The sequence below is a fragment of the Hyperolius riggenbachi genome, chromosome 1 (genome assembly GCF_040937935.1).
Source record: "Hyperolius riggenbachi isolate aHypRig1 chromosome 1, aHypRig1.pri, whole genome shotgun sequence".
In the NCBI taxonomy this organism is placed as follows: domain Eukaryota; kingdom Metazoa; phylum Chordata; class Amphibia; order Anura; family Hyperoliidae; genus Hyperolius; species Hyperolius riggenbachi.
In genome coordinates, this window is record NC_090646.1 from 406,908,129 (window position 1) to 406,921,776 (window position 13,648).

The window sequence follows — 13,648 nt, forward strand, 5'->3', positions numbered from 1 at the left end:
ACATCTTATTTTAATTGCATGAACAATTGCTATGTAACAGGTACTTTTTACACAAATTATCCAGAAATGCACTGCATTAGGATAACATGATCCATTACAACGCAGAGATGAAAAGATGCCCATACAGTTGTATGGGTAGTGTGTTTATATGCAGATACACAGCGGAAGTCATAGAATGTGAACACCCTGAAAATGACTGTGCCTCTATGAGACTCACTTGCTAACAGATACCAATTAGGACAACGGCCAATGTGTCTACTTCAATATTTTTTATTTCTACAGCCATTAATTATTATTACTGTACTTGGTATTTATATAGAGCCAATGTCTTTCGCAGTGCTGTACCGCGTATATTGGCTTGTCACTTAATTGTCCCTCTGAGGAGCTAATCCCTACCATTGTCATATATCTATGTATGAATCGTATAGTGTATTATCGTATTCTAGGGCCAAATTAGGCGGGGGGGGGGAGTCAATTAACTTATCTGTATGATTTTGAGATGTGGGAAGAAACCAGAGTGCCTGGAAAAAACCCACACAGACACAGGGAGAACCTACAAAGTATGTGCAGATTCTGGCCCTGGCTGAGATTTGAACCAGGGACCCAGTGCTGCGAGGTGAGAGTGCTACTCACTACTGCTGCCCCATTAATGGCTTTTATCAATTATACGGTTGTTTCCAATTAGTTCCAAGGCTGCTTGGCCACTATACAGAGACTCTAATTGTATGTATACAAGATTGTAGGGCATGGTTCCTACCTTTAAAAAAAAATTAAACATCTGGTCTTACTTTTCTCAGTCAGGTTTTTCACGGTTTTAAAATCTCATTGGCCTCAATTCTGGTAGGGTTATCAAACAAATTACCTCATGTGAGGTAATTTACCTCATGAGGTAAAGACATTTAGCAATTCTGGTAGGTTTTAGTCATGTTTTAATTCATGAGGTAATTTACCAAAAATAGCTATTCTCATGGAAATTAGTGGGCATGTTAGCACATAATTTACCGATCAGTTTAAATCCTGCCTGTACCTGCAATTTGCATGCATTTTGTAGTTTTTAGTGGAATTCCTATTGCTGTTTTAGTGTCGTTCCTATTCAGGTTGTGTAATAGAAAAGAATCGTGGAAGTAAAACTCCAAATATTTATTGATTTTTTTTTTAAATAAGGGATGTCTATAATTATACTTTTCACAGGTTGCTACATAACCAAATACACCTTCCTCCCTCAAAAAAAAAAAAAAAAAAAAATCTTCCAAACTTATGGAAGAAAAATCCAAATCCTAACTTATGGAAGACAATTAAAGACTACTATTATTTATTTACTGCATGCTTACCACTGAAATACCTCATGTTTTACCTCACTTTACCTCATGTTTTACCGCATGTTTTACCTCATGTTCGGAAATGGAGAAAAATCTTTCAGAATTGCTATATAAAGAGGTAAATATCTCATGAGGTATCTCATTTACCTCACATAGCTACCAGAATTGAGGCCATTGGCCTCAATTTGATAGGGTTATCAAACAGATTACCTCATGTGAGGTTAAATTACCTCACATGAGGTAATCTGTTTGATAACCCTACCGGAATTGAGGCCTCATGAGGTAATGACTTTTAGCAATACGGGTAGGTTTTAGTCATGTTTTACCTCATTAGGTAAATTATAAGGTAATTTGTGAGGTAATTTACCGAAAATAGCTATTCTCATGGAAATTAAGGGGGCATGTTAGCACATAATTTACCAATCAGTTTAAGACCTGCCTGTACCTGGAGGTAAAGTCAATTTGTATGCATTTAGCAGTTTTTAGTGGAGTTCCAATTGCTGTTTTAGTTTCGCTCCTATTGTAGTAGAAATAGTGTCGCTCCCGTGTAATAGAAAAAAATAGTAGAAATAAAACTCCAAATATTTGCTGGATTTATTTTTATAAGGGATGCCTATAAACATACTTTTCATAGGTTGCTACATAATCAAATACACCTTCCCCCCCTCAAAAAAAAAAATCTTCCAAAGACTATCCTAACTTATGGAAGACAATTAAAGATTATGATTTATTTACTGCATGCTTACCACTAAAATACCTCATGTTTTACCTCACTTTATGCATTTACCTCAAGTTTTACCACGTTTTACCTCATGTTCAGAAATGGAGAAAAATAATTCAGAATTGCAAAAAAAGAGGAAAATACCTCATGAGGTATTTTACCTGCAAAAAAATATTTACCTCACAAAGCTACGAAAATTGAGGCCATTGTCTTTTAACTGCTTGCCGACCACGTCACGCCGATGGGCGTAAAGTCCTGGGGCTCCGCTCCGCCTTCAGTCTCCCAGCGGTGATCGCCGCTCGGAGACTCTTAGATGCCGTCTAAACACCTTGTACAGCGCTGTGATCTACAGCAGCGCTGTACTGGGGACAGCCGTGTGACACGGCTGTCCCCTCCTGAGTCTCGGCGGTGATCGGCTGTCATAGGCTGAAGCCTATGACAGCCAATCACAGTGATTAGCTGGCGGGGGGAGGGAGGGTTTAGTGTATTAAAAAAAAACAAAAAAACACTGGGGCAGCGATCAGACTCTACCAACAGATAGCTCTGTTGGTGGGGAGAAAAGGGGGGGGGATCAATTGTGCGCTGTGTTGTGCGGCCCTGCAGCTTGTCCTTAACGCTGCTGTGGCCTATTTGACAAAAAAATGGCCAGGTCTTTAGGGGAGGTAAAGCCTGTGGTCTTGAAGTGGTTAAAGATACTTCCAAATAAACTCAGATCAACAGGAAACAGTGTATGTCTAAGGGCTCGTTTCCACTAGTGCGGTGTGCGTCTCACAGACGCACGCAGGCACTGAGCAGGTGGGCGGGATCGCAGGTGAATCCCTATGGGATTCGCAGCCTCCGCCGCAAATTCTGCGGGGGGTTCCAGACGAATCACTCCCGCAAGCGATTCGGCCGTGGCGCCGTTATCCCCTATGGCAGAGTTTCCCTGTGCGATTCATGTGCGGGGAAACTCTGCGGAAACCGCGATAGTGGAAACGGGCCCTACAAGGTCCATCATTCTAAGGCCCTATTGAGTTTTCTCCTTGGTGATATTTTCACACCTTATCAATAAAATGCCTTTTAAGCCACGAGCAAGCAAGAAAATACTTAACATCACTTTGACAGTACTTTTTCACCTGCTATTTAGTTTTTTTTTCAATTGTACTGAAAAATAATTTTAAAGTGACACTTAAACGGAAAAAAACGTATGATATAATGGATTGTATGTGTAGAACGGATAATTTATAGAACATTAGTAGCAAAGAAAAGAGTCTCATGTTTTTATTTTCAGTTATATAGCTTTTTCTTTTTTTTTTTTTTCAATAACATTGCATCATTCTCTAATACTTGCAGTTTACAAACTACAGAGCAGAGCTAATGACCCTTTGAATTTCTCTGGAGTAAAATCTTATCTAAAGTTGTCATTCATTGTTTCTTTGATGTATAAGTACTTCAGAAAATAGCATTGCTCTCTGACTAAATTAGTCGGAAATCTCAGATAAGCTCTTTTGCATAGATAACAAGTGAAGTTGCTTAACGCTTCCTGCACTGAAAACAATATGAGACTCATATCTGTGCTACTAATGTTCTATTTCTTAGCTGTTCTGCACTTACAATTCATTATATTATAAGTTTACTTTCACTTTAGATTCCCTTTAAAGACAAGATGAAAAATTATCTCCTAGGAGAAGAAGTTAGTTGAATAAGGGCCTAAGAAAGAACTCACTGGACCTAATGTCTTATAATGTCAAGAGCAAACCTAGCTTTCATTTTTAGAGACAGCACAAAGCATAATGTTTTATATTTATTTCATATTTGTTGGGCATCTTGACAAACATCTCAAATAACTAATGTTTGAACTCAGGTACACTGCAAGGGAATTATGAAATAACCTTTAATTAGCTCTCAAAACATAAGTGGTTTTGCAGCTAATTGGTGGTTTGGACATCTTGAAAACAGACATTACCTTAGAGAAACTTTTGAATGGTAATGCAAGATCCAACTAGGCAGTACCTTCCAAGTAATGGTGCTCATGTTGATTTGTAGTTCCATGTTCCCGAAAAGACAATAGTACTTGTAATCAATTAATTAAAGAAATGAAGGGTTATACATTGAATTGTCTTCCTGTAGTGGAAATTATAGCAAACTTTCAAAACATGGATCCCTTCAACTGGTTTATAACAAATTATATGCAAAATGTGCACTGATTACACAACCAAACCCTTCTTTGCTATGCTGGTACAGAACACTGTACTGGAGGCATGCCCCATGTGGCAACCGGGGCTGTGGCATCCAACTTGGATTTATTAATTTGCGTACAGCGTAGCAGACCAGGATGGAAGAGCAGAGGACAGATTCCGTGGTAGCAGAGTAGAATCTTATCAGAACCTCATGGGCCATATCAAACTTCTTCATCTGGTGGAGGAACAAAAGTCTTTTCGGGGCCCTCACCAGGGTGGAGCTGGTGTTAGTCTTCCAGCTCAGGTCATTTGAGATGGTGGTGCCCAGCAGGCAGATGCAGGATACTCTCGCCACACGTGTTGTCAATGTGGATTGGTGTTGTTGTTGGGGCGTGCTTCCTGAAATCGATGATCATCTCAATGGTTCTGGATGTGTTGAGGAGCAGGCTGTTCTCCCTGCACCAGTGACAGATCCTGTCAACCTGCTAATGGGTAAGCCCTCTTGTCATTATTGGTGATAAGGCCTACAATGGTGGTGTCATCCGCAAATTTGATGACCTTGACAGGGTCTTAGGTGGATATGCAGTTGTTCGTATAAAGGGAGGACAGCATCGGAGACAGGATGCAGCCTTGTTTAATAATGTAAATAATAGCAAAATAAATAGTTAACCCTCATACATACAAGGGGGGGGGGGGGGGGGGGGAGGGTGCAGAGATGGAAATATTACACTACATATTTATGCATCACTGCAAACATTAGGAGTTTTAGTGGTATAACTGTGTTGTAAAACAGAGTGTGGGATGTACTAATATGCAGTTGTATGTACTGTATTTAAATTTAGACATATTTTTACCTATTAATGCAGCAAAGTCTCATTTCTTTAATTTGGTGGAAATGTAGAATATTATGCTGTGTATATGTAGGCTAATATAATCTTATTGTATGTTTTATGTAAATCCCAAAGACTTTCAGGTTTTTGCTTGATATGGTTCCAGCATGACATATATAAATGTCACAGGTTTGTGTAGATCTTCAGCAAAGATGTGATTACCTAAACCCTATTAGACTTCCTCCAATGCTATGTTTTTCTTTGAGGATTAGCTGTAGTTTGTACAGAAACAAAGGAACCTAATGCTGCCCACTGGAGGGCAAAAACAAAATGGGCCTAATACTTACTGGGGGCAGAAACAAATAGGTCTAATGTCGCTTACTGGGGGCAGAAACAAATGGGACTAATTATACTTACTCGGGGCAGAAACAAATGGGACTAATTATACTTACTGGGGGCAGAAACAAATGGGACTAATGATGCTTACTGAGGGCAGAAACAAATAGGACAAATAGGACTTATGCCACTTACTGGGGGCAGAAACAAATGGGACTAATGATGCTTACTGGGGGTAGAAACAAATAGGACAAATAGGACTTATGCCACTTACTGGGGGCAGAAACAAATGGGACTAATGATGCTTACTGGGGGTAGAAACAAATAGGACAAATAGGACTTATGCCACTTACTGGGGGGCAGAAACAAATGGGACTAATGATGCTTACTGGGGGTAGAAACAAATAGGACAAATAGGACTTATGCCACTTACTGGGGGTAGAAACAAATAGGACAAATAGGACTTCTGCCACTTACTGGGGGGCAGAAACAAATGGAACTAATGGCCTAATGTTGCTCATGGGGGGCAGGTGTGGTTTATTCATGTGAATAAAAAAAAACTGCTTTTGCACATTGATTGCAAAGCGATGTTGCAGTGTTTGTATCCTTTGTATTGGAGCGCAATCACTCAAAAAATGTGTCAGGACCCGCAATGGCAATTTCTCTAATCGCAATCGCTCCTGGGGGCTCATCTCCATTAACCTTCATCAGACTAGAGCTTTTTTATATCACAGGCAATTGCTGGTGATTCAAAAGCTTGGCTAAAAGCACTCTAGTGGGCCATAGCCCTCAAGTACATACTTTAACAGTGTTGAGAATGTCAAACCGGTCCTTCAAGGGCCACACACATTTTTCACACAGCTCAAATTAATTGATCGGTTTGAATCAGGAAAGGTGTGGTCCATCAGGTAGAACACATGCCTCTCTTTCTCAGTCCATCCTAAACGCTGGCATGGATCTGGCCCTCCAGACCTGGAGTTTGACACCTGTGTCTTAAAGGGAATGTCCAAGGAGTTTAAAAAAAAAATCTACTTACCCAGGGCTTCCTCCAGCCTCTGTCAGCCGTCCTGTGCCCTTGCTGAACCTACGCTTCCCGCCGGTGGCCCGGGGTCCCCTCCAGTGCAAGATGCCAACCTTGGCAGGTCAGCATCTACTGCGCCTCCACAAGCGCCACTCGCGGTGCACCGAGAGCAGCTCTAGTGCAGGCACAGTAGATGCTGGCCTGCCGAGGTTGGCATCTTGCATCGGAGGTGACCCCGGGCCGCTGGTGGGAAGCGGAGGTGCAGTGAGGGCAATGGACAGCGGACGGGCTGGAGGAAGCCCCGGGTAGGTAGATTTTTTTTTTCAAACTAGTCAGATATTACCTTTAAAGGGAACCTGAAGTGACATGAGGAGATAAACCTATACACATGATACTAACCACACTAAGAAATATATGAAATGCCTTTCTGTTTTCCAGTACAGCAAGAGTTAAAAGAGCTTCTCTGAGCTTGTCAACTAAATTAGTCAAAGTCAGTCCCTTTTCTGAAGAGCTTAAAGAGTAACTGCTGGGTATAAAATCAAAAATAAATTATTTATTTTTATCTGGTAAACAAGTAATAAGGATGCTAACCAGGCAATCCAAAAGTTGAAAATCACTATTATTTCTCTTCTCCATAAAACATCATTCCTTTTAGTTTCCCTGGCTCTTATTTGGTACATCTGCTGCACAAAGGAAGTTGCTGGGCATGCTGGGTTTTCTTTTTTTCTTCTTTACTTTCCCTTCCCTTCAAACTTAACTAATGCAGCCTGATTGGCTGAAGCCTCTTTCCCTCCTGTTTTCCCCTCCCACACCTCTGTTCCGCTCTGATTGGCTAATATTTCTCAATGCACTTTCTACTGCAGAGCTGGGTGGGAGTGTCTGAAGACTGGGAGAGGGTCGGGCAAAGCATACACAGACAGAGTAATGGAGGAAATGTCAGTATTGACTTCAAGATAGACACAGACAAAATGGAAAATCCTAGTCTAGTGTGGCACCCCCCTCTTAATTCCACAACATCTGTCGCGAGGTGTGGATACAGAGTTCAAACATACACTCACCACTGTTGCAACAATTCCAACTGGCGTTATTCCAGAAGTGTGCTCCGTGGAACAGGTGTGAAGGAAAATGAACGTAATTGTAGCGTCAAAAGAAGAAGAATGTGCACCATCCATCCGTAGCCATAGTGGTTTATTGTGCTTATGGCAATAACACCATGCTCAATGGAATAAACATCACACAGACTGTACCTTCAACATGTCAATGTGCAACTGCGGGGATGGAGGTGGGTGCCCCGGGAACTAAGTGGCATCGGCACGGCCGTTTCGCGTCCTTCTGGATGCTTAGTCACGCTGCATTCCACTAAACCATTCCACGAAAACTTTTCTTTGCTACTAATGTTATATTTACTATCCGTACTACATATACAATTTATCTCATACGATTACTTTCTTTTCATTGTCATTTTAAATATTTTTTAAGGTGTCTTATCAAATAAAGCAATAACATTCTATACTTATGTTATCCATAATAATGGCCAAGTGTGGAAAGCAAGCAACCAATCTCTACCTAATACTAAAAATCAGTTGCATGGTAGTGAACAATTCCACATGACATTAATATTTCGATTTCAATTAAGAATCGATCGAACAGCTAACTTTGTATCTCTGCAGCCATTTCTTCTTCACATAGTTCACATGGATTGTCAAGCCTTGCCAAAATCAATCAAAAGCTGATTTATCAGCCATGTTAGAAGTAATTACCAAGCAAAATCAATCAAATTGAAAAACTGATTGTATATGGACATCATTAGGGAGCCCACTAATGATACAATGTTTTGTGCAATCTTACCAAATCTATATAATATAAGAGACTACATCAACTATCCATTCAAAGTAGAATCACTCAGTATACCCTTCTGCTATATATACTTTTTATTATTTAGTACTTATATAGTCGACATCTTAGGCATCACAGTACAGAGTATATATGTTGTCTTGTCACTTTTACTGTCCCTCAGAGGAGCTCACAATCGAATCCCTACCATAGTCATATGTATGTATCGTAGTCTAGGGCCAATTTTACAGGAAAAGACAATTAACTTATCTGTATCTTTTTGGGATGTGGAAGGAAACCAGAGTGCCCGGAGGAAACCCACGCAGACACGGGGAGAACATACAAGCTCCTTGCAGATGTTGACCTGGCTGGGATTTAAACCGGGGACCCAGCGCTGCAAGGCGAGAGACAGCTAACCACTACGCCACCTTGATGCCCTATATACATTTGGTAAGATTGTACAAAAAGGTAGGTACTTACGTATGCCGTCCAGGCAGATATACACTCAAGAAAAGTGTATACATTAATGTTTCAATCCCCTCAGCTTCAGTGTCTCAGATTACAGCAGAGGTGCCCACACTTTTTCAGCTTGTGAGCTACTTTAAAAAATTAGCAAGTCAAAATGATCTACTTATGTACAATTTTAGGAGCACACTTGTATATACTAAATAGAAAATTTAGTGGGGTTGGGATCTACCATAAGTCCTTTGCATCTACCGGTAGATCGCAATCTACCTAATGAGCACCCCTGGATTACAGCCTGGAATCTCTTTCAATGGAGGTGCTGTGGCTGTGCAGAATGAACACGTTTACTTACATAAGAAATTACAGTACATAACTAAAGTAACAGGAAAAAAATAGTTGAGTAAAATTAGTAACCCTTAACCTCCCCCCCAACCCCTAACTTTAACCCTTCACCTTCCCCCTCCTCAACTCCTAACCTTAGCCCTTACCTTCCCCCATAACCTCCCCCCTTCCTTAACTCCTAACCTTAACCCCCCTCCTCCCTAGCGGTAACCCCGAGTCAGGCTCGAGATGGAAATCCGCAGCTCTGAGCAGTAATCCCGAGTTGGATCCATCAGAGGTGTGGAATGTGCAGGGCTTCCACAGATCTATCAAGAAGTATGATTTTTAGGGTCTGAAAGCTTGTGAAAAAATTGCACCGCTTTTGGAAAAAGAATCCGGAAATAATCATACCACCAGGGAGGTTAACCTAACCCTTAACCCCTAACCTTAACCCTTCACGTCCCCCCTCAACTCCTAACCTTAACCCTCCTCCTTAACTCCTAACCTCCCCCTCCTTAACCCCTAACCTTAACCCTTCACCTCTCCCCTCAACTCCCAATCTTAACCCTTAACCTTCCCCCTCCTTAATATAAAACCTTTACCCCCCCTTCTTAACCACTAACCTTAACTCTTCACCTCTCCCCTCAACTCCTAAATTTAACCACCCCCTTCTTAACTCCTAACCTTAACGTTAACCCTTAACCGCCCCCTTCGTAAACCTAACTCTTAACCCCTAAAATAACCTCCTTGCCCCCCTGCTTAATGCCTAACCTTAACCCTTAACCCCCCCCCCCCTCCCTTAACTCCTAACTTTATCCTCTTTGCCCCCTCCTTAAAACCTAATTCTTAGGTGTCTTGCACATTACATGCGATTCCGATTTTTTTTATGTGATCTGATTTTTTTAGTTCGATTAAAAGACGTAGCAGCATGCAGTAATCTTTTTTTAATCCGAATCAAAAGTCGGATCGTATAAAAAAATTGGAATTGCAGGTAGTGTGCAAGAGACCTTAATCCAACCTGCTTAACTCCTAACCTTAACCCTAACCCCCAAGGTTAGGAGTTATGGAGGGGGAGGTTAGGGGTTACGAAGGCATGTTAAGGTTAGGGGCTAAGGAGGGGAAGGTTAGGGGTTAAGGTGGCATGTTAAGATTAGGGGTTAAGGAGGGGGATTTGCTTAAAGGGACTCCGAGCAGTGCAGAAACTATGGAAAGATGGACATCATTTTAAAGCTCTCTTTCTCCTCTTTCCAATGATAAATAAACCACCACCCTACGTCTTTTAGTTTTCGCTATTTTCGCGATTGAAATTGCCGCGGCCGCGATTTCGATCGCGAAAATAGAGAAAACTAAAAGGTGCAGGGCAACGATTTAGGTGTCGTCAGAAAGAGGAGAAAGAGAGCTTTAAAATGATATCCATCAAGCCATAGTTATATTGTATTACAGAGTACGACACTTTCCCCAGTGTCGGCAGCTCCATTCTGCTGAATGCAGCTGCTGACTTTGACAAAAAGTCGCCCTGTGTAATACAATATAACTATGGCTTGATGGATATCATTTTAAAGCTCTCTTTCTCCTCTTTCTGACGACACCTAAATCGTCGCCCTACGCCTTTTAGTTTTCTCTATTTTCGCGATCGAAATCGCGGCCGCGGCAAATTCAATCGCGAAAATAGCGAAAACTAAAAGGCGTAGGGTGGTGGTTTATATATCATTGGTAAGAGGAGAAAGAGAGCTTTAAAATGATGTGCATCTTTCCATAGTTTCTGCACTGCTCGGAGTCCCTTTAAAGAAAACCTGAACTGAAGATTAAAAGTCAAAATAAACATACACAAGTAATACTTACCTCCTGTGTAGTCTACTCCTCAATCTCTTTTTCCTCTCCTGCGTCCTGTTTGTCCACTGTGATCAATGAAAATCTCCGTCCTCCATTTTGAAAATGGCCATTACACCATAACAGCTTTCTGGTCAGCAAACAGTTAAACTGTAACATCGCCCACTTGAGCCATAGAGAAACATGGACACATCGGTTCTCCTCTCAGCTGTAACGGACAGCAACTGATATATAACTGACAGCAACTGATATATTTCAGTTCTGACAAAATGTTGTCAGAACTGGAAGGGATCATTGTCAGAAGAAAATGGTGAGCTTCTGAGAGGAACTGATGGCAAGGTAACTATGTAATGTTCATTTGAAGTTAACTCATGTATTTATTTTTAATAATTTTACTCAGTACAGGTTCCCTTTAAGGGTTAAGGTTAGGGGTTAAGGAGGAGGAGTGTTAGGGTTAAGGTTAGGAGTTGATGAGGGGGGTTAAGTTTAGGAGTTAAGGAAGGGGAAGAGGTTAAGGTTAGGGGTCAAGGAGGAGGGGGCGGTTAAGGGTTAGGGCTAAGGTTAGGAGTTAAGGAGGGGGTTAGGGGTTGAGGGGGGGTTAAGGAAATGGGAGGTTAAGGTTAAGAGTTAAGGAGGGGAAGGGGGTGGTTAAGGTTAGGGGTTAAGGAGGGGGAATAAGGATTAAGGTAAGGAGTTAAGGGTTGTGTTTTAGTTATGTACTGTAATTTATTATGTAAGTAAATGTGTTATTTCTGCACCTAACAGCCACAGCACCTCTATTGAGGCCATCTGCACCCTGCAAATCCGATTTGCAATACTGATTTGTGATTCCGATTTTCCTTAGATGCTATCAAAACAAAAAGAAAAATGCAGAAGAAATGCAGGTTGCAGTACTGATTAAAACATCGCAAATCGGAATCACATACAGTGTGCAAGAGGCCTGAGATTCCATTTCCAGGCTGTAATCTGAGACACTGATGCTGAAGGGATTGAAACATTGTATACACTTGCTGACCCTAAAGGGATTGAAACATTGTAACTTTTCCTGTGTAACTGCCTGGACTTAATACTTTTTTTTCAAAAGTTTTATTGAATTTTAGAGTATAAAACATACAGAAAAAGAACAACAGTCTCAAAACCCAACCCTACACCAATAGAGTACATGACCTGCGGGCCTCAGTAACACACACTTCTCTTGGGAGTCAAAGATTGGAAAGAGGGTCCATCAAACCTCCAATGTAAAGTCCAATTTGTGCTACCAGTCCAGACTCAACCAATTCAAGCCAGGAGATACTCCAAAATATTTTCATTTATTTGCAGCGGTTATACAGCATAAACAGACTAGCACGACGTTTCGGGCAGAGAGCCCTTTCTCAAGTGCACTTGAGAAAGGGCTCTCTGCCCGAAACGTCGTGCTAGTCTGTTTATGCTGTATAACCGCTGCAAATACATGAATATATTTTGGAGTATCTCCTGGCTTGAATTGGTTGACTCAAAACCCAACCCTCCCATCCCACCCTCACCATCCCCTTTGTCTTTCGTGGTCTGTCCTGTTAGGATGCATTGTTTATAATTAAAGCATCACAGAGTATTGGATCTATTTGCATAAAGGTGCCCACTAATGATACAAAGCGTTTTGGTAGTTAAAGGAAACCAGAGCTGATCAAAGCTAAAAGTTTTATACATATCTGGGGCTTCCTCCAGTCCTATAAGCTCAGATCACTTCCATACCGATGTCCTCAGCCTACTGCAGATCCTGTACCGCAGGGGCAAACCCAGGATTTTCAAGCAGCAGATTCCTGAAAGGTCTCCCTCAGCCACACACAATACAGTATAATAATATGGTAGGACATCATGCTGGGTACACATAATGCAATTTCCCATCTGACCGACAACGGGATTGATCAGGAGCAGTTTGAATACAGATAATAATGACAGCCGACATTGGTAATGAAGGGGAAAGTGAAGCATTCACACAGCAGGGCACAGGGCTGTGTTAAGTTCCCCAGAGCTCCTCTGTTAAATTCCCCAGAGCTGCTCCATGCTCTGTACACACACTGCTGTTCCATGCTCTGTACACACTGCTGCTCCATGCTCTGTACACACGCTGCTGTTCCATGCTCTGTACACACGCTGCTGTTCCATGCTCTGTACACACGCTGCTGTTCCATGCTCTGTACACACGCTGCTGTTCCATGCTCTGTACACACGCTGCTGCTCCATGCTCTGTACACACGCTGCTGCTCCATGCTCTGTACACACGCTGCTGCTCCATGCTCTGTACACACGCTGCTGCTCCATGCTCTGTACACACACGGCTGCTCCATGCTCTGTACACACACTGCTGCTCCATGCTCTGTACACACGCTGCTGCTCCATGCTCTGTACACACGCTGCTGCTCCATGCTCTGTACACACGCTGCTGCTCCATGCTCTGTACACACACTGCTGCTCCATGCTCTGTACATATGCTGCTGCTCCATGCTGTGTACACATGCTGCTGCTCCATGCTATGTACACACACGGCTGCTCCATACTCTGTACACATACTGCTGCTCCATCCAAAGTCAACTGTAGTAGGGAAAGAAAGTCGGCAGTGCTGTGAGTTGCAGGATGCCTGCAGATATTCTGGTGTCTCAACTTGTGCCTGTTCCCAGACACAGCACTGGCCCTGGTCTGAGGGGGTGATTCTGGGCAGCTGTAATCTGTAATCCCCCCCTGCGTCCCGTAACTTCAGCCAGTCGCGGCCAGTGTGCGCAAGAGAAGTGTGCTCTTTACGTAGCTCTGCTGGAGAGTTACGTAAAGAGCGCACG